We start from the raw sequence: 25,546 nt of genomic DNA, 5'->3' as shown, positions 1-25,546 counted from the left end.
CTGGAATATAAGACGTCGACTTTTCAAATAAAAAAATTACTACAAGATGCAGCCCAGTGAAATGCACGACATTAAAAGTTTGTATTTCTGCATAATATACAATGCAACATTTGTGTATAGCAAAGCATCACATTTTTATAAAGGACAATCTCTAATTCTATTTCTTAGAGCGCATTCATATTCTAAAGTTTCTCCCCGTTTTCTCATAATCTGGGCCAAGAATTTCAAATTTGATTAGCAGCTCTGTGTGTCAGTTGCTTGAAATAGTGCCAAACACCCACTTTCAAGTTTCGGTCTTGAAAAGCAACATAGCCAGAATCTTTGGTCACTTTTGAAATACAAGCCCATAACTGTCTAGCTTTGTAACAAAGCTTTAGACTTGATATCAGTTTTTTCTTGCTTGCTGAAGGTCAGCTGGAAACGAGGGGATGGATTCTGTTTTCATCTGGGTCTACTGCAGCTAAGTGGATTTGTAACTGCTTTGCTCATCAGAGCCTAGCCCAAGAGGCAGTCTATATGGAAAAAAAATACAGAAGGTTTTCAGAGTCACAGTGCTACTGTCAGATTTGTGTGATCTCAGTTGTTACATCCTCATCTCAGCTCCGCTTGTATAATGAGCATCTCATTGACTTGGTGGAGTTGTGGAGGCCAGAGAAGGAGATGTCTGCCTCTGATCCTGGGGCACAGCTAGTCAGCGGGACCACATCCCACACTCAGAACTCCACGGAGTTTGTCCTAGGTGGCAGAATTATCCCCAAAATCACATTGGAGGAGATTCAATAACTGGATTACATGAAAACTGAATATAACAGAGGTAGAATGAATGGTTACCTCTAGAGTCTAAGAAAATGCATGAAATGTAAGACACGTATAATTCTTATTAGTGTTGTCTCAGAATTTAATTTCTCATAATTAAACTGCACTTTGATTGTTACTTGGGTACTTCTTAGTAGGCACTCTGTGTTATAAAGGACCATAAATATTGCTTACACACAACTTTATCTTCTCCAGATATGGAATCACTTTGATTTTTTTTCCCCTTCCATGCATAAAAACAGGAGATGATCAAGCAGCGCACTCAGTTTCGGCACACTATAATGTAACTCGGGGCAAACTCTCAGCCACTGAGTGTAAAGCAAGCTTGCCTGTTTCCTTCCCTCTGTAAAAGATGAACTATATAGTACATTCAGAATCTAATACGGATCTTTTAGCATGCTTTTTCCTTGCATGCTTTTGCACTGGTATATTTTTCAGGTTGCAAAACAGTTATTTCTGTGATATAAGTAATAGAAAAATTAGAAGAAAAGCCTCAATGGCTTTATCATAATTTTATGCAGTCTCTAGAGTCCGATTTTATTATCATTTACGAGAAAACTGCTTACGCTATTCTCTAGGCTGTTTTGAAAAGAATAGTGAATAGATACAGTGTTTTACTCAAATATAGCAATTCTGTGTAATAATAATAATAATAGAAAGTTATTTCTGGTATTTGTAGAGCAGTTTTCCTGGTTTTCTAACCTTATAAAATTATTGGCTTATTGTAAAATAAATCCAGAGTTAATTTTGTCACTCATTTGAAAAGGATGCAGAATTAGTCCAATGGCAATTGTAGCTCAGCAAGATCTTTTCACAGGATACACTTGTATAAATCTTCAGGCTTAGTAGTAAAATCTCATTTCAGTATTGAGAGCTTGGTGGTGATGTTGTGTTGCCATGGAATCAAGCAAATAGGAAAAATTTTGGAATGCCCAAAAGGAACAGACTTTCAGAGCTGCATGTGCTCCAAAAAGCTCACATACTGCTGGCTCTCGCTTCCAGAAAAGAGAGGCTCTATCCTGCTTCCATTGAAGTCAATGGGAGGTTTGCCACTGATCTCAGTAGGAGCAGGAGCATGCCTAAGTTTTGCAATCCATCTTTTTAAACTTCTTTAAACTGAGGTGTTTACCGTGCCAATGAGTCCAGGGAGGCAATTTACATATGATGGCAAATCAGCAGAACCCTGGCTTTGTGTGAATAAGCTGCTGACCATATCGTGCATAGCAGCCTGCAGATGAGAAAGTGGCAGGACTCTATTTAAAAAAAAAACAAAACCAATTTGTCCTTCCTATGTTTAAATTCCTCATAAAGCTTCCAACAGAGTTCAACAAAGTACCTGTTTGCTCAGCAATGCTGTGGGAAGGGGGAAGGGATAAGGGGAACTTCTTTGTACATCGCCTCTACCCCAGGTCTTGCTCCCAGCTCCTTACCAGCAATTCCCATGATGTCACTTTTAGTAATGGAGACATGTTTACAAAAGACTACACAGCATCCTCTTAAGAAAGAAACTTTCAACCCGGGGAGTGCTACAAAAGCTAGGAAACCAAAAACTGCTTGAAGAGGGAGTAAAGATCCAGACAAAGGTTTTTTGTTTGCACTGACCAAACGCGACCTCACATGACTAGGAACAATTATGAACATGCAATTTGGCAGTTGCAGAACTCCATGTCAGCAGTTTTGCCTTTGGTGTACAATATATTAAGAGCTTCTGAGAGTGGCAAGCGGCCATGAAATGGACTGATAAGACTGTATGTAGAAATGATTTGGGTATATTTTAGATCTCCTTTCAAGACAAATGATCTCTTCTATTTCACCTCCCTTGTCTTGAGAACAAATGCAAAATCCATTAAAAGTACAGTGACTCTCTCTTATGCAATATAAAGCACATCGTTTTTCTGCAATTTCTTCTCATTCAAATATCTATTACTGCAATTTTGAAAAGATAAGAGTATTTTAGCCCAAACTGCTCCTAGCTTTTCTCTTGAACTTGTTACTCAAGTTAGTATAAAAAAGGCTTTTGTTCTAACAGAAAGCACTACTGGGTTAAAACCAGTATAACTAATGTTTACACTTACAAACTTTGCACCATTTATCTATCACAAATCAAAAAACCTTAACTATCCAAAGGAATTTGCCAGCATTTTTAATTGAGGAATACTGAATGATAGAATTTGGAACAAGATTCTCCCATACTTAGACCTTAAGCAATCATCTGCTATAACAATGCAAGCCTCCCCATGCCTGCTGTGTTATTTTGTAAGAGGGTTTATTTCAGTTTTCTGCTTTTGTTTGTTGAGGGTATCTGCAAAGCTGACATTTTATCCAAGAGTTGATTTTATCTGAAAAATAACACAGATGAAACAACTGATTTACTGTATAAAGGCCCTAAATACTGTTAGATGCCTCAAAGATATTATCCATTTGTAAATCATTAAAAATCACTGTATGTGGGGGACTCTGGTTATAGCAAGGATAAATCTAGTTTTCTGTTTGCAGATATGTCAGGTTTCACTAATGACTGCATTTCATGCCAAGCCCAATGCACTTCTGCTTGTGGCCAACTTTCCCGCAGAAAACAGACAGAAGAGTTCTCTCTCCAGGAATGCAGAGCTGCTTTCTGTCCCTTCAAACAAAGAACCAAGGAACAGAAATAAAGAAATCAGATCCTAGGGCTGTATGGGCCATTTTGAAAAAAGCAGCATCTCATTAAAAAAAATCACAAAATCGTGATCTTATCAAATTTGCTGTGACTCATCCTTGAGGGATTGCAAATTGTTCTAGAATAACACAACCCCTAATTATTACGAGGTGCTAGGCAAGCCTTTAAATCAGTATCTCAAAAGGAGGCAGTTTTCACTGCTCTGTTGTGCAGTTGTTGGCTTTAGAAGGACTTGTCATATCTTACAATTTAAAGCACTGTAGGTATTGGAAGCTGGGATCACAGACAGCTCTTTCAACTGCCAGTGCACAAGAGTCTTTGCAACAGATTATATGACCCAGGTGTTAAATCACATGATAGCCCACCTCTCCCCTTATTTTTGAGTATTTGGGACCTTAATCAAGACCCTGTTAATCAAGACCCTGCTGTGTGGGCCACCAAAAGAGTCTTAATGCCTTTGGCATGGAAAACATAAGACCTGTTGGTTGAAAAATTTTCTCAAATTTTGGGGATATATTTTACAAACACCTTGGAGGGGTTAGGAGAGAGCCAGGGCATCTGTTCTGACCTGATGCAGGCTGCCATATATTCCAAAGGCAGCTTTACAACCCCTGTATTTTCTAATCTCTTATTCAATTATCTCTTCTGCAGATGAACAGGGCACGAGCCATCTCTCCCAAGGGCAACACCCCCCCACCCCTCAGTTTACTCAGGGACACAAAATGGATTCACCGGTTCAGGTTTTGCAAAAAGCAAACAGGAAGGAAAACTTCCCACAGACGTCCAGATATTTTTCTTTTTTTTTTAAAGTCAGTCTCACTAAAAAATACGAGGTCTTAAGGCTTTAGTTTATCACAGATACACATGATTAACTTTATGTAACTGAAATTTTATCTATGAACACAATCAACAAAAAGTAAACTACAAATTTTACTTCAGGATTGTAAAATTCACTGAGAAACCTGAAAAAAAGCAATTTTCTGCCTTTGGCTGTCGCTTTGCTCTGATCTGGCTACACCAGTTGTTACATTCCAATTCTGACATTCAAATCATGTTAGGCAATTTTCCCACAGTGTGTTTCCCAAACAAAAGCATTTTTTCCCACTCCCACTTATGTGTATCCTGGATCCAGGAAATGCAGAAAAATACCCTTGTTTAAGTCCTAAGACCCAGCCAACAATTGTACTGCAGTGCTGGATTTCACAAACTACCGGTGATAGTTTGACCGAAACAATACCAACTGACCCAGCAAAAGCTTACCTTTTCAGTTACTAAATAACAGATATCCAGCTCACAACGTGATGAAATCCTACTTAGGGTTTGGTGGTTTGTGTGTGGGTTGTGTTTTTTTTTTTTTTTTCCCCACTGTTAGAAGCATAACCTAATACTTTCCCAAGCACCTTGTACCTTCATGAAAGCAGAAATCCTTATGTGTACACCCTGAACTGTTAAATTGCTTATTCCAGGATATTCACCTAGAAAGGCAGAGGCCTTGAGAAGGATATGATCTCTGGCTAAGAGATGCTGTTTCTGCAGCTCTGGCCTTTCCCCTTTATGAAAAACAGTGCACATTACTAACTTGGTATTTCACACACGACCAACCATTGCTTCAGGAAAATTGCATGGTTCATAGCATGCCAGGCTGGTTTCATGAAGCTGTTTGTGGGCTTAGGGCTGAGTCACCCCACAGCTCTTTCAGATTTAGGATAATGCAGGATCAGATATGCCTTTTTATTCTTATTGCACTTTCCCCTTTCGTTCTCTCCTTAGGAGGGGTAAAGCAACGGTGGTTTCTGGAGGGTTCTTGTTTGTTCTATCTTTAGGTGCAGTAAGAGATTAGACTACACATTCCTTGCAGCACAGTGCCCCAGGCTGCAGGAGAGAGGCATTTTGAGCCAGGTCTTTTGCGGAAGAGAAATGATCAATGCCTTTCGTTAAGACCTAATCAACTTAACCTGAGGTACAGGAGAAAGTTGTATCAGCTTTTGCCTTTGAAACGCCTGTCTTTCAGGGACACAAAGTTACCAAAAAAAAAAAAAAATCCATCCAGCATAAACAACTGGGCATATTTGAGCACCTGTCCATCAGCATGATTTACTAAAGGTGTCAGAGTAGTTGATAGAATTCAGGTTGAATTATTTTTTCTGAGGGGCTGGAAAAAATAGTAAATTATAAATACCACTTCTGCATTCGTGATGGAACTTTTTAATTTTCAGTGTTATGGATTGACTACAGCAGCCTGATTTTATGAAATATAAAAAGTAATGAGCAGGCCATCGCGTTTTGAATGCGCATTCAGAAATCTGCTTTAGCGGTCAGAATATACTGGGCATGTATCTGCTTCAGGGTCTTCCTTGCAAGAAGTTTTCATCTCATTTTCTATCTGTGCTACTGCAGTGTCCCCAAGATCCAGCTGAGCTCTGCCACTTCAGCCAAGTGGTGTTTCTCCACCAGCTTTTTTCATAAAAGAACTTTCTGTGCTTTTTCACCTGTGACATTTCCCAGCTATGCTTTTGTGGATAGTTAGTATTTAATATTTCTTATACGACACAAGTTTAGAATGTGCTAATGAAGTTAATGAATAAAAAGAAACACTTGGGAAGCACCAGCCAGACTGGAAACTGGAGCAGGCTCCTATGCAGTTAAGAAGTAACTTCTAGAACAGCCTTGCAAGAGAATCATGGGGCAAACATCAGCCTCAAGTCCAACCTACATCATGGGATTATCCTGACATTTTTGGCCATTCTTTGCCCAGTTTCAGCTCCTCTGGTAGATCATTAGTACATATGGGCCAGGAGGTACCATCAGTAACACCAGTATGATGAAACATGGAACAAAATTTCATAGTCTGTTTACACTAGGAACGCTTGTTGCTAAAAATGTCTTAGTTACTATATTTTAACTAATATTTCAAGCACTAGATAGATATGCTATCTGTTCCTGATCAGCCCACAAAGTGAGAGCCAATATATTTTGAAACATTATTTATTTTCTGATCTAGGCCTTGTTAAATCTCATAAAACCTGAGCTAGGCAGATCTGGAGAAAAAGTCATTCATATCTCTGTACTTGCAAAATCTGGAAGCAGAACAGTGCACCATCAAAGAGTCCTAGTGCTGTCTTGGAACTCTGTGGTCAGTAGGATGTTCCACTCTCTCTGCTTCCCTGCTCTATGTCTTCCTCTGGTAAATCCCTGTAAGATGTTTTCTGACCATAGATGTGTCACATCTCATATTTGTGCGGCCAGTTCATAGTCAGAATTCAAAAAGGCTCCATACAAAGCAAGGTGTGCATTTTCAGAGGACCACACCAGAAAATATGTGCTGATGGAGGACTCCAGTGAAGAAATGCCTTAAACCTAACTTGCGGGGTTTGCTACAGGAATTCAAATTAGTCATTTAGAAAGGTGTTAAATTAACATTAGAGAAGGAAAAGAAGTAAATGTTATTATAGCTGATCACATTTCAAATTGCAACTCTGTCTATAATCCTTCTGATTCAGATTTAAACACTTATTTTTGCTAAACTAAGATTCCTTTCCCCATCTCCATTCTTTTAAATTTTTTCCATTACAGGCAAAACTGTATTTAGTGCAATGTCCAAGACATCTTTAGATTCTCTTTCCTCAGTACAGATCCTGACTTAGCCTAATTAAAACTAGATTAAATACAAGCAAAAGGGCTGACACAGTAAATATAGTATAAAAATCATTAAAAAAACCCCACCACCCGACCTTGTGAATGTTGACTTCTGATGTCTTGTCTATCAACATATTATTGAGTTTTAGCTAATATGGCCTGAGATCCTTGGGGTAAAATCATGGCATGGCAAAACTCCCACCCTGACCAGGAAAGCTGCATCACGTTGGTAAATGGTATGAATATCAGAAAACTTACGTACTGCAATATAACAACAGCTACCTGCTTTCTCAGCCCTGTTTGAACTTATATTGTACACTTCTGTATTAATCAAGTATTTGACTTATGCAGGCAGAATTTTAATTAATTTAAAATTAATTCAACCGAGACTAACCTTTGCCACCATGCTGACATTATCAGTTGTGATTTGTGCAGGATACCTCATGGAGCTGCAATCTATGCATCCTTACGTAACAGGCATTAAGAAGCAGTTACACAACTTAATGCAAACACCACTGACAGATGAAAATCCATGGCACAGACAGGACCTTGAGCAATCATCAAAGCAGTGCCAGAAAGCAAATTCTACCTGCAGAAAATGTTTTTTTCACGTTCAATGCACTTCAGGGGATGCTCTGTATATCAGTTGCTGGTAGCCTTAATACAGGCTCCGCTACAAAGTAGCTTTTTATTGTCAAAGTTTTATCCTTCAGAACCTGTTAATACAAACTTTGACCAGCATTGCCACAAAATGTGTGTGCAATTCAACTCATATCTTTACTGGCTGCAATAATAAACTTTTGGTCTAAAACAAACAGGTCATTAGCAAACAGATACTTTTGTGCACTGTGGTTACTTGGGCCCCTCTCCTCCTGCCATCCCCTTTTTCGCTCTGCTCACACACTTGGCAGTTGATGTCTGGATATCTCTCCGTGATGCCAGGGCCTTGCAGCTTTCTCAGGTTTAGTACAGGTGAAGGAAATACTCCATTTCTCTGTGCACAAAGTTTATTAATGGGCCTTAATTATAACTTAATAATAATGCCGGCAATACATTTCTGTCAGGTGTTAACTTAGGTCACAGGGTATGTCTAAATTCAGTAATCCATGCCTGTAGATGCATATATTCTAAATTTAAGAAATTACATCAAATTATCTTTGTACTACCTTCACAATATTTTTTTAAAGTTTATGTAATTTCTCGATAAATTTTGTTCATTTTTACAAAAGGAGCATTCCAAGACCACTTTTAGATACTTTATGTTGCAGAAGTTGAAGTGCTATACAAACTATTTTATGGGAAAGATTCTGGTCACTTTTACATCAATAGAAATTGGGATGACTCCAACTTGCTACTGGTATAACAAAACAGGTATTTTTTCCTCAGTCATCATAAAATACTCACTTGCATGGGAAGACATAACAGTGTGGTCAGAAGTACTTCTTGAGAGGTGTGTAGCTTATCACAGTTCAACTAGATCACATATTTAGAAAACACTCAAATATTTTAAACACTATCAGGCCTGTAAGAAGAGACTTAGAGTTTTGTTTCTAACCTGTGGCATTGCCTGCTTCCTTGACCGAGGTGTTCATAAATGGTTTAAAAGGTAACGTGTTTGAATGAAATATATTCAAACAGCAATAAAATGGTAGCACTGGATGACTAGGGCACACAGAACGGGGCTGGATTCAGGGGGATAGGAATGCTGAAAGAAGGGAAAAGGTTGGGTTTTACTCTTTTTCACAGCCTGGTAAGAATTCACCCATCCAACTTTACTTCTAACTAGGTAGTCTACTAAGGAGGCATTTTATTTCCCCTGTTGAGTTTCCTCTTTTTAGGCTTCCATCTTTACCAGCACAATCACTTGGAAGTACTTAAATACATTCAGTCAGTCACTGAAAAGCCTGCCCAACAAAGCCCAGAGACCAGGTTTAAGAATCACCTGAAAACCTTACTCCCCTCCCGATTCACCTTTTCCATCTTTTTCCCCTTCTCTCTCTACAGAAAAGAAAATACACAATTCCTTTGGGGTTTTTTGGTTAAAACTCACTAGTGACAAAATACAATCCTCAGCTGGGAGGTGTGCAGTGAGATAGATGGGGGAAACAATCCACCTGAGAAATAAGTTATCATCAAAACCATCACGCTGGTCCAACCACAGAGGCAGCGGAAGGGTGGGAGGAATAACCAAGGGAGGGGCAGGAGCTGCACAAAGTGGCAGGGCCATCAAAACAGAAGTTGAGTGGTGCTCAAAGAGTCATATCCTACTGCTTGTGAGGAATAGCATTGTTTCCTGTTATTAAATGAGAACATAAACATGGGGGAGGGAGAGCCCCGGGAGGAAAACAGACTTTATGGAGAATGAGGTCAAATCACTGCTTTAAAAAGTACAGTCTTTACATGATTATCCAGGTTATGGCTTAGGGTTTTTTCTGGGGGTGAAAAAAAGGAAAATAACTTAAATACTCATAACATGCCTTTTTCCCTCATTTAAATTCCCAGTCAAAAAAAAATATACCAATTTGCTTGTATGCTGACAATTCAATTCACCAGAATATATTTGTATTTATTCCCTAACTAAAACTGAATTCCATTTGTCAAAGCCCTTTAGAGCACAGCTGTGTCAATGAGATTCATCATCAAAGCACATTTTTCTTGAACAAGGTTATTTTCCTCAATGTGATGTTTTGCTGTAAGTTACATCCAGTTCAGCCACGCTTGAAAACACTATAATTATGTTGGTCAGGAACGTAATTTTTTTCTTAATGAAACAGGTTTCCAAAGTGGTTTCTACCACCTACAGTTTGGAAGCTGTCATACAGGCTACTTTCTTTCCTTGCCTTCTTTTGGCAAACTGCCACTTTATGTCTATATGCATGGTTAAAGCCTCTGCATGCAAAGTGAGGATCTATGATTGCAGAAGAATCTGGGAAATGTGATGAAGCATTTGTTTACTATCTTCTGAATTACTTTTACCTTAGTTTTTTAAATGCTTCTTTGTAATTGTTATTCCAGAATTGTCTGTCATCTACAACATCCTAATTGTATTGCTTTAACTAACAGATAAATACAAAACATCATTCCACAGGCTTATTTTTAATCATGGATTTCTCTTCCTCAATTAAAAAATAATAATGAAGGAACACATAAAAAAGATAACTGTAAAGCAGGCAGTGAGTCTGAAAGAAATTAAGCTGCTATTCCCCAAATAATTTGGTTCACTTTGTCCATTGTAAGACACCTGAGAACCATTGATTTCCCACCCTTCCCTCTGCCTGCTAGTACCCTGAGCACTGGATGGACACCTCTAACTGTATTTTCTTTTCCTTTTATGCAGAAAACAAATGACAAAATAACCAGTGTCTTACCAAGTCTAGCCAATCCTGCCAAATGCGTGGTCACGAACAAGAACATAAATAATCATAACTAATATCTGCCCGGATGAAGCATGATTCATATTTAGAGGGGAGAGGCCCAGGAGACGCACCAGGGAAGATCTCTGTCCCCTGCTATTTTATCTGTCTTGCTACAGCATTTACATGGCTCCCATTACTATGATGCCAGAACATACAGAAACATACAGCTATTCTTACCACACTCAAATGAGGTGGAGAAATTACGTGGGTTATCCCAGGTCAGAAATGTGAAGCAGAATAGATCATAGCACGAGCTTCACAAGCTCTCGATCAATAGAAGGTGTTTATCGACGATTTCTATAGAAATCAACACCTAACCCCATTCCCAAAGTATCCAAGTGTTTCTCAAGCATTTAGGCTAAAATAGTCAAGAAGCCCCATCTTGGAGGTTTTATTGAACATGAACCAATGACTGAAGCGAACTGGTGTTTGACTTATAGCAGCTTCTTTTGGTGCACACCAAATGCTCTTCAGCTATGGCTGTCAAGATAAATATATTTCAAGTCAAGACTTGTAAATTTCAGTTGATCATTTCAATCATAGAGTGCCTAGTAAGACTATATTTGCCCCATTGCCCATATGGTCATGATACTGAGTTCATTTCTATTAGATGAAAATGTCAATAGCTCACTTATGCCTTTAGGTTTTCAAAGTTAGACTATCAGAACATACTTTAAAGCAGCATTATACCTGAAGTTCATTTGGAAGCAAAACAAACCTGTTTACATGCATCAAGAAGTTATGCCCAAAATATAATATATGAACATGATCTTGTTTATCTACTGAAGCCAGCAGTGAGATTTCTCCATGGGACGCAGGCATGTTAACGTCTACCGTGAGTGATGTAAGTTCGGGCTGATGGTTGGATGCCACTTGATAGCTTCTCCTGCAGCGGTACCCATTGCTGGTTGGCTGAGTAACCCATTTTATGCCCCTTAGTCCATAAACTCTATACACTTGCTTTGCCACAGGTAGAGGAATAATGCTCTTTATACAATCCTTTATGATTCCTATATGATACCATACAGTCAGAAAGTATTAACATGTTTATAATTAACCTTATCTGTAAAAAATGGCAAAATACTTACCAGCCTGGTAGGAAGTTGGGAAAGTTAGCTAATTGTTATTTGGAGAAGCTCTTAAGACTGCTGACTGCTAAGTCCTGCAAGAGAGAGAAATATATCTGATCCACTGACATTTGGTTAACACCCCCCCACGTCTTCATGGGCCTTGATAGGCAAAAGAAATAGCAAGGCTGGATTGCTCAAAGTTAATAATGGGTTTGGACAACACTTGGCAATGGTTGACATCTTTCCCTTGAAACACCTAATATTCCAGTTTAATCTATTCTTCATCTAGTACCATCCTTCTAACATAATGCATTAATGTATCTCCCATCATTTGGGAGTTGGACCAGATGACATTTAAAGGCCCCTTCCAACCAAAACTGTTCTACGATATCACTGATGCCAATGTGCTCATGCTCAGTAAGCTTAGTCAGCAGTAATTTGCTTCAGATTTCATTATATAATACGGTTTTTAACCATTTTGTTTTATAAACCAACTTCTATTTTTTATTCTTGGTTTTAAAGTCACAAGGATATGTTATAGATCTTTACGTAAATCTTTATGACCAAAAAGCTGTGACCAATAAAGGTACCAAAGGAAAAGCATACAAGAAAAAAATGTCATGGAATTCTAGACGCCAAACACACTTTCTGCAGCAGCACCATTGCAGCAATGAAATGAAGGATGTTTTCAGCATGTACTAATAATGTCAATTTTTAGTGGTGACAATTTGAGCTTCATAAAAATCAGAGGAGTTGGACTGGAATTGGTGGCAACAACACTAGCCAGTTTCACACAGTGCACCTATTCAGATGACCCTGAAATTCTGGGAAATTATGGGCTCCACCTTTCATATCTTCATGGTGAAACAGCTTGGCTATTTCAGCTGTAACCAATTGTGTTTGAAAGTTTATTTAATACATTAACCTTCATATGGTTTAGTCAGATGTAAGAGCCAACCAATTCCAAAATGTTCTTACCAGGTTTCAATAAAGTCTTGCACTAGAGCTGGTAGGGTATTTTTGCATGGAAAAATGGATGGCAAGTATTATATAAAGTTAGTCTTTATAGGATTTTTTTGTTGTTGTTCAGCTCCCATTTCATCCAAAAATACAAGCAATTTTGACCCAATCCCTTGCTGAAAAGTGAAGATGCTAGCTCAGAAATGCTGCAACACTGCCTGGTCTCTGCAGTGATATTTCTGAATAGACAAGCATTTCATTTTTCTCTCTTGGAAATCTTTGGACAAATATGTGAAAGCAGACTAACTTTGTTCTCTTTACACAGATAGCGTTGCACATATGCATGACAGTATTTCCAGTCAGTTTGGCCATGCAGGGCAGTTCGCAGCAGAAGCGCATTAATAGATAATAAAAATTCAAGTCCTGACCCTCAAACATTTGTTCAGCTGAACAGTCCCCTCTCAGAAGGGGAATCTCAGTGATGCTGAAGGGGCCTGTGACATACATATTACTCACAGGAGCCATGGTGCAAGGCTGGAAATTAATTTCCAACTCATTATGTATGTATGGTTTCAGTTCTCTTAATGGCAGGCTTACATGGATACATACATTCCAGCTATACAGCACTGGGAGTAACAAAAATCTACAAGCATTCAACAGCAATACACTGCAGCAGACACCTCTCCACAGCAACTGGGATGAGCTGGTAGGTGCTGCCATACTTCAAACCAGTACTTTCCACAGAGAGAAAACAGGGCACAATGAAGGCTATGAGGAGTTCTCACGTCTTTACACCAGCATGTCTAAATTTTTATAACAGGTTTCCAACATTTTTATTTCAACCACTGGATATGCATGTTGGAAAGATTAAGATTCAAGATGCAAGGACCATAAAAGGCAATAAGAAAGAAATCTGCATGAGCAAGAGGAAGGAAAAAGTAGATTCACTGTTTAGTGGAGATGGAAATCTACTGATGAATAATGCTGAGAAAGCTGAAATGTGTTGTGTCTTAATTTTCTACAGCTACCACAGATAACTAGAAATTCAGTGACTGCTTTTGCTAATTCCTTGAATATCTTATAGCAGTATTTTTCATATTCTAGTTCTTTCTATATGCATGCTAGAAAATATTCATTAACCTGGTCTTTCTGGTTTGTGACTTAAACTCCTACCACATGGTCAGAATTAATTTTGCTAAACTTCTGGACGCAGCTAGCTTTCAGATTTTCAAGTCACAAAAGTGATCCTGGTGCAGCTTTGTCAGTTGTGGGGGGTGGAGAAGGCACAGACACAGCTCACTCTCAATCAGAAGAATCAGGTTTTAATCTTCTTAAATATATCCCTACAAGAAATATGATTATTAGATACCAATACCTAGGAAAATCCAGTTGCTGATATGGTAAGATATAATACGACTAGTATATATATTCAGATGAGCGAAAACAGATTTGGCGCTAATCAGGTGGGAGAGCCTGAAACAGCAACGCAGCAAACCATTGTGGGTTCTTAATCTAGAGGAGTTAACCATCCAGGACAACACTGCATATATTGTGACCACAACATTGTAACCCCAGCTTTAGCCCAAGGAAAGCTGTGATTGTCTCCCTGGCTATGTGCTAGACCTACAGGGTCTACGAGGTAGCAGGTGTTGCTCTAGTACACTCAGAAGGGATGATAATTTGGAGGTTTTTGGGGGGAAAAGCATTAATAACACACAATGGAGTGGCCTAACAGGTCTGAACAAGTTATAGACATTATTTGCCACACCCTGCTTTTCTGTCTGCTTTCTCTGTGCCTCCTATAACCTAGAAAAACTGTCCTAAGTCCTTCTTAGACCTGCTAATACTGAGAGGCTGAGGAAAAGCTGAACTCGACCGAAGGACAAACGTACTGGGTGAGTTTCATGCAGCTACACTTAGATATCTGTATCTGTATCTCTAGAAAGAAACGTTCATTTCTAGGGCACAGTTCATCTGATCACAAAGTAGATGCCTCAAATACTCAGATGCATTGCTTGTAACAGGCTCCACAGGACCCTGTTTCGCTGCACTGAATACAAAATCAGTTTAAGGTGACCAGTCCAAATACAGACAAACCACTGACTCCTAGTGATGGGCAGGGTAAACCCCATCCCAGCTGAGAAGCCTTGACAGAACGGTATAAAGCAAATAAATGAAGAGTTTATCTAGATGCATAGGACTGCCATGAAGCACTGAGATATCTGTAGTTACCCACTGGAACACCTCAAGGAAGTCAAAGCCTGGACTTTCAAATATGAAACTATAAGCAATGTCAGACTGATCATCAAAGGCTTTAACCAACTCAAATCTACTCCAGCAGTACTTTGCAGCTGGGCTCCCATCTTCCCTGCAGGGTTGCTTCAGTCCCTGGAGTAGACATTATCCTCCCACTGAAGATCTCCACGGATCTAGCTGTGATGGAGCTAATTATAGATAATCTGCTGATGTATGATTAAATATGCTCGCCAGCACAATTTGCAGGTTGCGTGGTATGCTCTGCTACACCAAGGAAAAGCATCTGACATTGAAGAGGAATAAATACCAGCTCAGACTGCAGTTTAGTGATTTGAAGCACCTGTTGTGTGACAAAGACATCCAAGCTCGGATGCCAGTTCAAACAAATTCCCTTGAACGAGGATGCCTTGCCATGTATGTGTTAGGAAATACAATTATTCCTTAATCACAATTAAGGAATACTTTTTTAATATTTCCTTTTTACTACAGACCAGAGCAGGAGTGGGCAGAACTGCTAATCCACCCACTGTGCTACAAATATAGTAAGAAGAGACAATTCTTCCACTACGGAGACTGCAAGCTAAAAATACAAGGCTGAAGGGCAGCCAAAGGCACAGGGTGATACTCTGCGTCTGTGATCACACGGCTGGTCCGTGCCCAAGGACTGTTCTTTGTTCCCCCAGCACTGCTTAAATACAACCCAGAGAGTGACAGTAGAAATGAGAAAACCCTCCAGAGACTGTAGAAAAAAAGGTTGCATGGAACGATGTCACTGTCCTTAATGCAAAGCCAAAAATCTCAATCAGTGCAAGACTGCATGAGTTGCTGGCTACTTTTCTGTAAAAAAGCTGAATTTGCTTCTAAATGACTGATTCTACCAGCACTGCCTAAGGAGGGCTGGTGAAACCAATAGTGGGATTTGATTATGAGTAGTGTCAAATTGGATAAGAAAGTTGTTTTGCAGAAACCACTGTGCAAATCACAGACAGAGCCTTAGGAGAGGTCCAAGGCACTGCAAAAATCCTTACTGAACTGGACACGCTGGCCTGGGAAGGGACTTTGTACTATACCAAAGTTCCCAGGATGCCTCCAGTCTGAACACAAGGAGCTGCAAGAAATAGAAATATGTTCTACATAGTAACACAGAGTGATTCTGTCTTCTTCACCTAACGAAACATTACCAATACAAAACCAAACGTACCTTAATTGCTGAATCTTGCTGGGAAAGCCAAGAGGAAATTACGTCGTCCCAATAGTTTATGCAACTGTCAAAAAACACAAGAGACGCGCTGTGAGCATGGTGAGTTTCAGGAAAAAGTCGAAAATGTTCTGTTCAAGTCATTTCTTTGAAGTTACCATCAAAAATGAAGCAGCCAAGTGAAAAGAATTGCATCAAAGTACCAGTAACAGAAAAGGAAAAATCCAAAGAAACTACACGAGACTTCTGATTCACTGTGCCAGGCCTAGCATATAGCATGTAAGTACTTGAACGTAACAGGATTTATTCCTATCCATGGACTACTCTGTCTATTTATGTTAGGAACTGATCTGTTGCACAATGCATCGAATAACACAGTAATAACAGAGAATAGATCGGCTTACTTGGCACCAGGTTCTGGATAGTAATAATCTGCAAATAACACATGACTCACTGGTAATTCCCCTTCATATGCCAGTTTAAAGGGAACAATATTGAATTAATGAAATTATGCCCATACAGTCACCTATATCCTGTACAGATAACCAGTTCATATAGGTGTTGGCTGCAAGGTGTACTGTCCACTAACCAGGGTCCTAAGCCAAAGATTACTAACCAAAAGCAGTTACAAGTGGATGACGAACATGACATAAGTAGAGCAGTATCTTTAGGCCATCACATCTATGAAAAAAAAAAACTGCTATCATGTAAAAGCAGAGCATAATCTGCAAGTGAATTAACAGCTACCTATTGTACAGGTGGGAGAGAATCAGTTTTTTACAAAAGAAGGTGGCAGGCAATTTGTTTTGGAAAAAAATGATGCTTTCAATGTTAAGATCATAAAACTTAATCTACTACTGTGGGTTGTCTCCAACAAGAACAGCAGAAGACATGCCACCACATCACAGGAGAATTCCTGGCCTCCTTGACATTCAATCAAGAAATACCTCAGTTCTGAGCCTTGCTCCTGTGTAGGTTTGTAAGAACAACACAGAAGCAGAAATTCAGCACAGGGGAGGCAGGTAGTGGACACAACACACTTCCAAACACTGCACAGTTAATTACAGCCATGGAATCACACTCAGTTGATAGTGTGGGCCAAATAGATGCTGGGGTTTTTCAATTGCTTGTTACTATATTAAAGTTGTGACTCAGAAGTGAGGCACCACAGGAATGACAAGCATTTAAAACTGGAAAGAAATGCACTGGTCTTTTCTGATGCAGATCTACCAGGTGGTAAGGTGGTGAAAATGAAAGGGAATCTTATAGTAGATAAAATATTTTACTTAGTCCATGAACATTATTAAATACCTATTAGACTTGAGTAGCACAGAGTCTTGTGGGGAACAAAACTGATGAAGTCAGGTCCATCGTGCAAGTGGCTCTGAAAAGCAGACTCTCCTAGAGCTGAAGCCCAAGCGAGGAACTCCTCACTGCAGTGCTGATTCACATATCCGCAGGTGGGTGCTTAGCTAATGGTGTACGTACACCCACAGCTGAACACACACGCACGCTGGCAGACATGCACCTCTGTCCTGATCCAGGATAACATCACAGCATCACACACACACTGAGGAAGAGCCCATGGCCCTCCGGGGTAATTTTCTGGCCTGTGCTAAGAGCATATCCCGCTCCCCCGCCACCCCCCCCACCGCCACCCCCCCCACCCCCCAGCTCTGTCCTAATTTGGCCTCCCATCTTATTTCCTTTTTTTCTCATTCGCTTACCTGCTTGTGTTTCTTTTGCCTTTTTGATGTTTTTCAAAAACAAATGCATGCTATAGAAAAGCTGTGTTAGTGCAATGTTTACCCAGCAAGGTCAGGAAGACGGCAAAAGCTATCTGACATACAAAGATGGGGGAGAAGTGCAAACGAGCAGCCGTGCCAGCTGCTTTCAGAAGCATAGCCAAAGGCAGGGTCAGAGAGACCAGAACAGTATAAATCAGTCAAACTGTCCTATCCTGAACGCTGCAATAAGGCTCAAGGGTTACTCATGTAAATCACCAACCTTAAGAGACTAAAATTGTTTTTAAATTTTCCCTCACGTGGTATAAAGAAAAAAGTTTTCACATCAGAAGCAGCTATTTCCTAGTGGGAGGGTTTTTTTGACCACAAGATGTTGCCTTATATCTCCTAAGGGTATCTCTCACTTCAGGGCAGAAATAAGAGCAGGGTGCAGAAGCTGACTGTTCTGCTCCCTACCAGCTGCTAGTTGGCTATTTAGAAACTCATTAACTTCCTCAAAAGACCTTGGCCCTAATAAGTGCCTGGACTGACCAACCTGCCCCTTTCTCCTTCACCTCTGCCCCTTGGAGTCTACCCCAATGATTAGAGGAAACCACGTGCCTTTTGTACGATTTTAAACACGGACTTACTTGAGCCATCAGGATCTGCACAAAACTGTTGAATTCGGTTCTGCCTCAGAGCTTACTGGACCACTCCAGAATTCTCCAGCTTGCTTTGACATCTTAATTCTTCTGTGTACATGTATCATTTAAATCCTTCTTTAAATCAGGCTCTGTAGTTCCCTTTCCTTTGCCTTCCGTACAACAGAATGTGTTTTAACTGCAATTGAAGTGTCACCAGCACCATTCAGCCAACTGTAACGTTGATGCCAATCCTGCAGTCTTTTTAACACCATCACAGAGAGGGAAATGAACAAAAAAATGGAATAATTCTTTCTTCCAAAATTATAATGTATTTAGTATGTAGAGATGTACCCATACGCTCCATAATGGTGACAAAAAGAACTTAACAATTTAATAGAAAACCAAGAAGACTCCTCACTTTAATTTCTATCTAAATGGATGCAGTTAAGAATATTAAGGTCAATAAGTACCTAAACTGAAAGATAAACTGTAGAGAAAATTTCTTAGAAATATCTTTCAAATTCAGCATGTCTATACAAGAAAATAAAGGCTGCTATGCCCTGAAACTGGTCTTTTTGGATGACTGGACATGGGTTCCCCTGCTGCACAGCCACAGGTACACTCATAGTCCAGCTGAAACCATCCTCTTCACAGGTAACTGTGATAGTCCTTATTCACCAAAACAAGGGGAAGTGTTGTCCTTGCACATGTACTATCAAAATAGTCAGTCCAAGGGCTATAAAGTAGTAATATTCCCCTAACACCTCTCTAATTAATATAATTACTGTAAATGACACCTAAAGACTCTTATCTTATTGTGGACATGCACATAGATCTTCCTTTGGCATTACAGGAAGGCAAACTGAAGCCATAATAATTCATTATCATAATTATATATTAATAATAACAACCCTAGATATTTTTTTTCGAAAACAATGTTTGACAAACTTCATCACTACAACAACAGAAATCCCAACAGGAGTGAGGATAGTAACCTCCTGAAGAGTATCCTACCTGTTGCAATTAAATGAAATTGTAATCAACAGATTTCTCAGCTCAAAGACGGCCTGGTGAAAATAATAAAATATTTTAAAAATCCACGATGCCATGACACCCAAGATGCCATGATATCTGAGAGACATGAGGCTACAAGGCCCATTTAAAATAACAGTCAGTAGCATGTTAAAAATGTGCCTGCTCTGCCATCCTTGCCTTGAGTAGTCACTTATTTACCAAGCCTGAGCTGCAGGTGTGGTCAAACCACTGATTAAATATTTCCTGAATTCTACCACTGTTTTTCTTAGGATTCCATATACATGTGTACCCAAACCACACTGGCCTATTTTCTGCTTTCTCACATTCTCATACACAAATTTCCAGTTCTGTATTAACTGTCTTTTGTATTGAAACACAATTTCACTCGCACACTCAGGCATTTTCAATTTCTTAAAGACCAGTCTTTAAAAAGAAATATAGTGAAAAAGTAGATGTTTCCCTCTGCCCTTCCCAAGCAAAAATTTCAATCTATATAATTCTTCAGAGAATTCTGGGGGACAGAACACTTTCCCAAACAAGCAGTGCTTCTAGCTTTGTAAGCACAACTGACCAAATTTCAGAATTTCCATCCTGAAGAACACTGCAATATTTCTGCAGAATTCGGGTGAGAAGTTGAAATAATGAACTCTACAGAAATACTGATATATCCTATAGATAGATATAGATATACCCTATAGTGATAGTCTCCTGAGAGAATGGAGCATTATCTTGTTACCAGATCACTTTTAAATAACTTAAGGGCAAGAGATCACCTTCGGAGTGAACGCTGTTTTTCCAAAGGGCCCCCTGTGCCAGTGTTCTCAGGGCACTGAACTTAAATTGCCCTCAGAAACGATGGAGGCTCCCTGTACTTGCAGGATGAAGACTAATCTGAAGAATATGTGGTTAGCTCAACAACCGTGTTGTAAAGAAGTCTCACTGCAGGCAAATAGCTTCACTGGAAAAGGCACTTGGTGAATGACAGACATTTTTTTTAAAAAAAGCTGTTTGGCGTGAAACTCAAAGTGCAATAGATTTCTTTGGAAAATATAGATGGAGAAGCTTCCAGTGCTGAATAACAATGGAAAAAAGGAGCATCAGTTTCACAGTCCTGAAAATCACTAGATTTAGACCCCTAAATAACTTCTTTTGAAAAGATTAATTAGCCATCTGAATCACTTAGATCAATTTTTTTAAACAGACTAAGGTCCAAGTCCCCCTAGAGTTAAGATATTTGACCATAAACAGGAAGTTTTGAATAGAATAGCTAGGCAATTTTTAAGAAAATAATTTTCAAAATTAAAGCATACTTGCCAAGCAGAAAAAAACTATTACCATCATAAAGGTCATCCACACAAATAAATCACCAGCACGATTGCTCTCAGTGGCCTTTAATCCCAATGGCTCTTTTCCCAGGCCATCTAGGACACATTGTCCAGCATGTTAAATCTAAAAGATAATAACTATTGTAGATAACACAGCGATATGCAGCATTGAGATACAAATACTGGGGCATGTCCTTGCACAAAAACTGCATTGTCCACTAGTCAGGATGCCCCCAACTTTGGCACAAACAGACAAATAAGAGATAAGAGGACACGAGAAGCTGCCCCTTCTTGTGTGATCTGTGCAAAATGAGAGGCAAGGGCAGTCCCATGGGGGAAGGCTGGGGCAGGTCCCCTTGCACACTGAGCCATGGAAACCTCTCAGAAGAAGGCAGGGCAATGAAATATCAGGGTACAGTTTCCCTCTGTCTCCTTTGAGCTTCTGGGGCCTCCGAGCAGCAAACCTCAGGCTGCCCCCAGCCTCCTTACTTCATTTCAAGAGAACATAGTTAGACCGAGACTAAAGGGTCTGGGCTGGCTATAGCTGTGCAGCAAATTCATTTCCTTCTCTTTGGATAGTAATGATTAAAAGAGCTGATAAAGTGCAAAACCATGCATGAATAACCTGGGATCATCGCAACAGCCTGGTGCCAAGGAACCACCATTGATTGCCCAACACCACCTACTGTCCCCCTCCCCGCAGAGCCTTTCCTGGCTGATAGCAAGAGGAGCAGAGGCAGAAGACCAAGCAGGAAACCACCACTGAAACCCTGCACAAAGTGAGGGAGTGTCGGAAACGAAGATTTACAAACAGAATTCACACCCAAGCATACTTAAATAGCATTGGCAAAGTCATGAAGGAGACTGTACAAGTATCAGTGTTTGTTGAGCTCAATTAAAGTGGTAACGGAACAGAAGTGTAGTGGGAGAGGAAAGGTTACTGTGTTTTGGTGTGAAGATGAGGTGGTATGAAGATGAGCAGCCAGCTCACAATACCAGAAGGTGGCATTACATAGTAACAACTGCAGACAATGTGGTTTTAGTGGCATATTGGACAGACCAGACTGTAAAGGTTGCGACTACAGGATGAAATGAAGATGAGAAAATGGAGAAACGAGCTGGAACAGGGATAAACAATGCTGATAGAAAAGAAGACTTAAAGATTGGAGGTCACTCCACAACCAGGGATCTTGGCTGAGCTGGCCTTTGTTGTCCTAGAGAGGAACATTTTTCAAACTGCTTGTTACTAGCCACAAGATTAAGGCTTGGAACAGAAGTCAAAAATGTCTGGATGACTGAACTTGTTTCACTCACATCTTCTATTCCTGAGCGATGTAGGCTTTGATCTATTCCATTTAAAATTGCCAGATAATAAATTATCTACCTTATTAGTTAATGGATTTATTTCTAAAGGTTCAAGGAAATTATGTTTGCCTTCATATTGTTCCAGGCTTGCCATATTGAAACAGCAATACTAAATCAGAATTGTTATGGATAATGCAATAATCAGAATGGGCCAATGAAAAGTCCAAGAGATGGGGCAGTACTCAGAGGAGGGTAGGACATCTTCACCAGGTTTCATATGAATGAGTCACTGATTTTCTGTCATGTGTTGTCTGTTGATAGTATACCACTAACACCATCTCCTGGCCAGTCGGTGTCTGCAGTACAGTCTTTAAAGGTCTCAGAGCCTAGAATGAAAGGTATTGTAAACATAGAAAATATTATCTTTGCCATATCTAATGTAGATATATTCAGTGAATATGAATGTATGTCAAAGTAATGCCACCTCACCCCCCCAGATTTAGATGTAGGGTGTGGGCATTTCAACTGCACTTTTTTATTTCCAAAGGGTTTCCAGCAGAGCCCATCAGAATACTCTAAAATCAACTTACATTTTCAGATCTATTGATTTGGGTAGACCTTGTTTTGGAGTACACTGAGAAATGGCAAAACAAGATGTTAAGGAAAGGCCTGTGAAAACAGATCCTTTCCCAGTGTTTCAAGCTGGGCACTTCAAACCTTATGCACTTTCCTGAAACACCACTAATGTATCTTCACCACCTACCTGCTATCAAAGATTCATGTTCTTTTTACTCTTTTTTAGATCTCAAGACCATACAGATACGCAAAAAATAACTTCAAGTTTATGTGCTTTTGGCACAACCAAGCAGTCAATAGATCAAGGTCTGTCCAGTTAACACACTGAATTTATCCAACTGCTTTCAACCACTTGAAACAAGGCTTTGACATCTTGATCTTTCAAAATCTTAAATATCTGCAGATGTGCAACGTAGCATATTAAGGAGTTACCTTGGAAATTGCTTAGGGATTATTGCTCATATATATCAGTTAGCACAGAGACCTTTCTCTTCAAAATCATTTAAGAACTGACTCACAGCTCAAGGAAGATACCTTCTGAGCTTTGGCTTTAGAGACCATATTTCCAGAAAAATCATCAGAATCAGTAACTTATATTTTTGCCTTTAAATTAATTCAGGAACATAGGGCCAAATTCTAATTTTAGCTAATCTAGGAATAAACAAACAGCAGCAGAGCCTCCTGCATCATTAACAGCATAATGAATCTAGAGTCTTCGGCACAGTCTGTCCTAGAGAAGTGAGTACTTGGAGCTATAGTGGGTTTCTGAAGACAGCAAGTCTACGGATCCCTTGGAAAGTAATCAGATTATTGTACTCCTGGGGGATTTTCAAAGAAGAGAACTGCAGTGTCATACTTTCTGGAAAAGGTTGTAGGAAATATTGTATCAATGACGTTGGTATATTATAATTGCAAACATTTTGCAGATGACCACAACAATCTGTTCAGCTAGCCTAGATTGAAATGACTGCTTTCTGCAGAGCGTATACTTCATTCAATTATATTCCTGTGAGCTGCACTAGAAGAAAGTGTCATTTTAAAAGCTAGCAAATATTACTTATGCTCATCATACAAGATGTCAAATCGATTTTGAGCGAATCAATGCAACACCAGCTACCATCCAGCATAAGAAAAAGCAAAGGTGGCAATTTTCTCAAACTCAGCTATCAAAGGAAGCCTGTGAAACTCTCTGAAGAGCTGTATATGGACAGTAACAGAGCCATCTCTTGCATTTTGGTGTTTCTGTGATTCTCCAAGAAATCCTATCTTGAAACAGCCAATTAAAAAAGGAAGATCTGGTTTTTATTTGCAATTGGTTGAGTCATAAAGCAACAAGTATACGAATACCTAACTGAGAGCCTGAAGCCTCTAGACTCAATTGCTCTGCTTCACCCCACTACATGGAGCCTGTAACCTGTAACACGTGTCTGCTACAATAAAACACCGTGACTGGAAAGAACCATCTCAGTGTATATCATCATTAGTGTGTTGGTGCAATTTGAAGAAAACTATATGCTTTCACTGATCTGAAATTTGGTCTGTTCTCTATAGGAAGCCTCAGAAAGCGATCTTTTTGAAGGTTGAATGCACTAAAGGCACTTGACAAAGTGGGAAGAAGAGGAAAATCCACGGAGACGCTCAACTGATGATGGATTGTGAATCATCAGGTCATTGTTAATCAGCCCTAAGGCCCAGTGTGAATGGCAAACTGACATGCAGGGGCAGTTTACTACTTTAGGTGGTAAAATAGCCTCCGAGATAAATGGGAGTCCTCTGTTCCAGAAGACATGGCCAGACAGTCCAGGCAATTGTCCTGAAACTTCCCAGAAAGCTTTTCTTATTCAAAGGACAGACACATCCAAAGTTTGCTTGGATAGCTTCTCCTCCAAGCTGCTTAATGTTTCAGTGACACCGGGGAGATAAGCACACCATGGCCAGCTCAAGAGCCCTACACTGGCTTTGCCTTTCCGTGACTCAGTTCCATTATCTGCAAAACAGAGAGAATGGTACTAAGACTGTGATAAGCATTATTATTGATCACTTTACAAGCACAGCACAAGCTAATTAATACAGTTAAGTTTGATACATGTAGTTCTCAGAGCCACGTAATTATAACAAACAGATCCCTTTCACAGCAAGAGACTGTCTCCAAGCATGATGCTATCAGACTGCTGAAAAAATCACAAACTTAAAAATGGGGACAACGCTAGTATAAAGGATTCAGTGTGTTAAAAAAAAGTAGGTCTAAGAACAAACTACCAGGATTATGTAGCTTGGGAAACAAGAACTGTGATTTTAATCAGCAGCTGCTATTGATAGAAGTGCAGAGGTTTGTGTTTGATTTGAGAGAGCAGCACTACAGATACTGAAAGATTATTTCATATGGAAAATGAATGGATCTTAACTCTTCAAAGGATAGGAATTATGGTGACCATTTCTAGAAGCTGATTTTTACCAGTCCTGCATGTGTGCAATCCTATCTGGATCCCACAAAGCAGGTTTATAATTCAGCTGGCTCAGACCATCGAGTCCTCGAGAAGCTGCAGACAGGCTCTGTAGCTCAGTTTAGGGTAGAGGTGTTGCAGAGGGAGCAGGGATACTCCAGGCTCCCATGGCAATACAGATGGCAAATCTGAGGAAAGGTTTCTAGACTTGGGAATGTGAATGGACGGAGGCACTTCCAAGCTAGGTGGCAATCAAGTCCTTTATTGTAATTCTGTATTCCCACTGCTTCTGAAATTCCCTTGTCAGTTTGCCTCTGCATTTTAATTTCCTTTGTTCTTTCTTACTTAACCATATTTTTAAAGTAAGTGGCATACATCAGTGGTCCATGGAACTGCCACTGAGGGACACCTGAGAAAAATTTGTCTTTAATCTATTTTCAATGCCTCACTGCACTGCAGTCTTTTTTTTGTCAGCTTTTCTG

At 39.7% G+C, this 25,546-nt stretch overlaps 1 protein-coding gene across 1 annotated transcript in view; it reads right to left on the bottom strand.

Moving 5' to 3' along the window:
• The window catches only part of GPAM (glycerol-3-phosphate acyltransferase, mitochondrial), a 45,529-nt gene extending 33,891 nt beyond the window's left edge, over nt 1-11,638 (bottom strand). Inside the window, exon 1 of the mRNA XM_055719780.1 lies at nt 11,616-11,638. The gene's annotated coding sequence lies outside the window, so the exon portion shown is untranslated. The remainder of the gene's footprint in view (nt 1-11,615) is intronic.
• Nucleotides 11,639-25,546: the final 13,908 nt, after the last annotated feature.

Source organism: Falco cherrug, chromosome 9, assembly GCF_023634085.1.
Source record: "Falco cherrug isolate bFalChe1 chromosome 9, bFalChe1.pri, whole genome shotgun sequence".
NCBI lineage: Eukaryota > Metazoa > Chordata > Aves > Falconiformes > Falconidae > Falco > Falco cherrug.
Note: the sequence above shows the minus strand (reverse complement) of the source record. Positions and strands in the feature narration are given on the sequence as shown.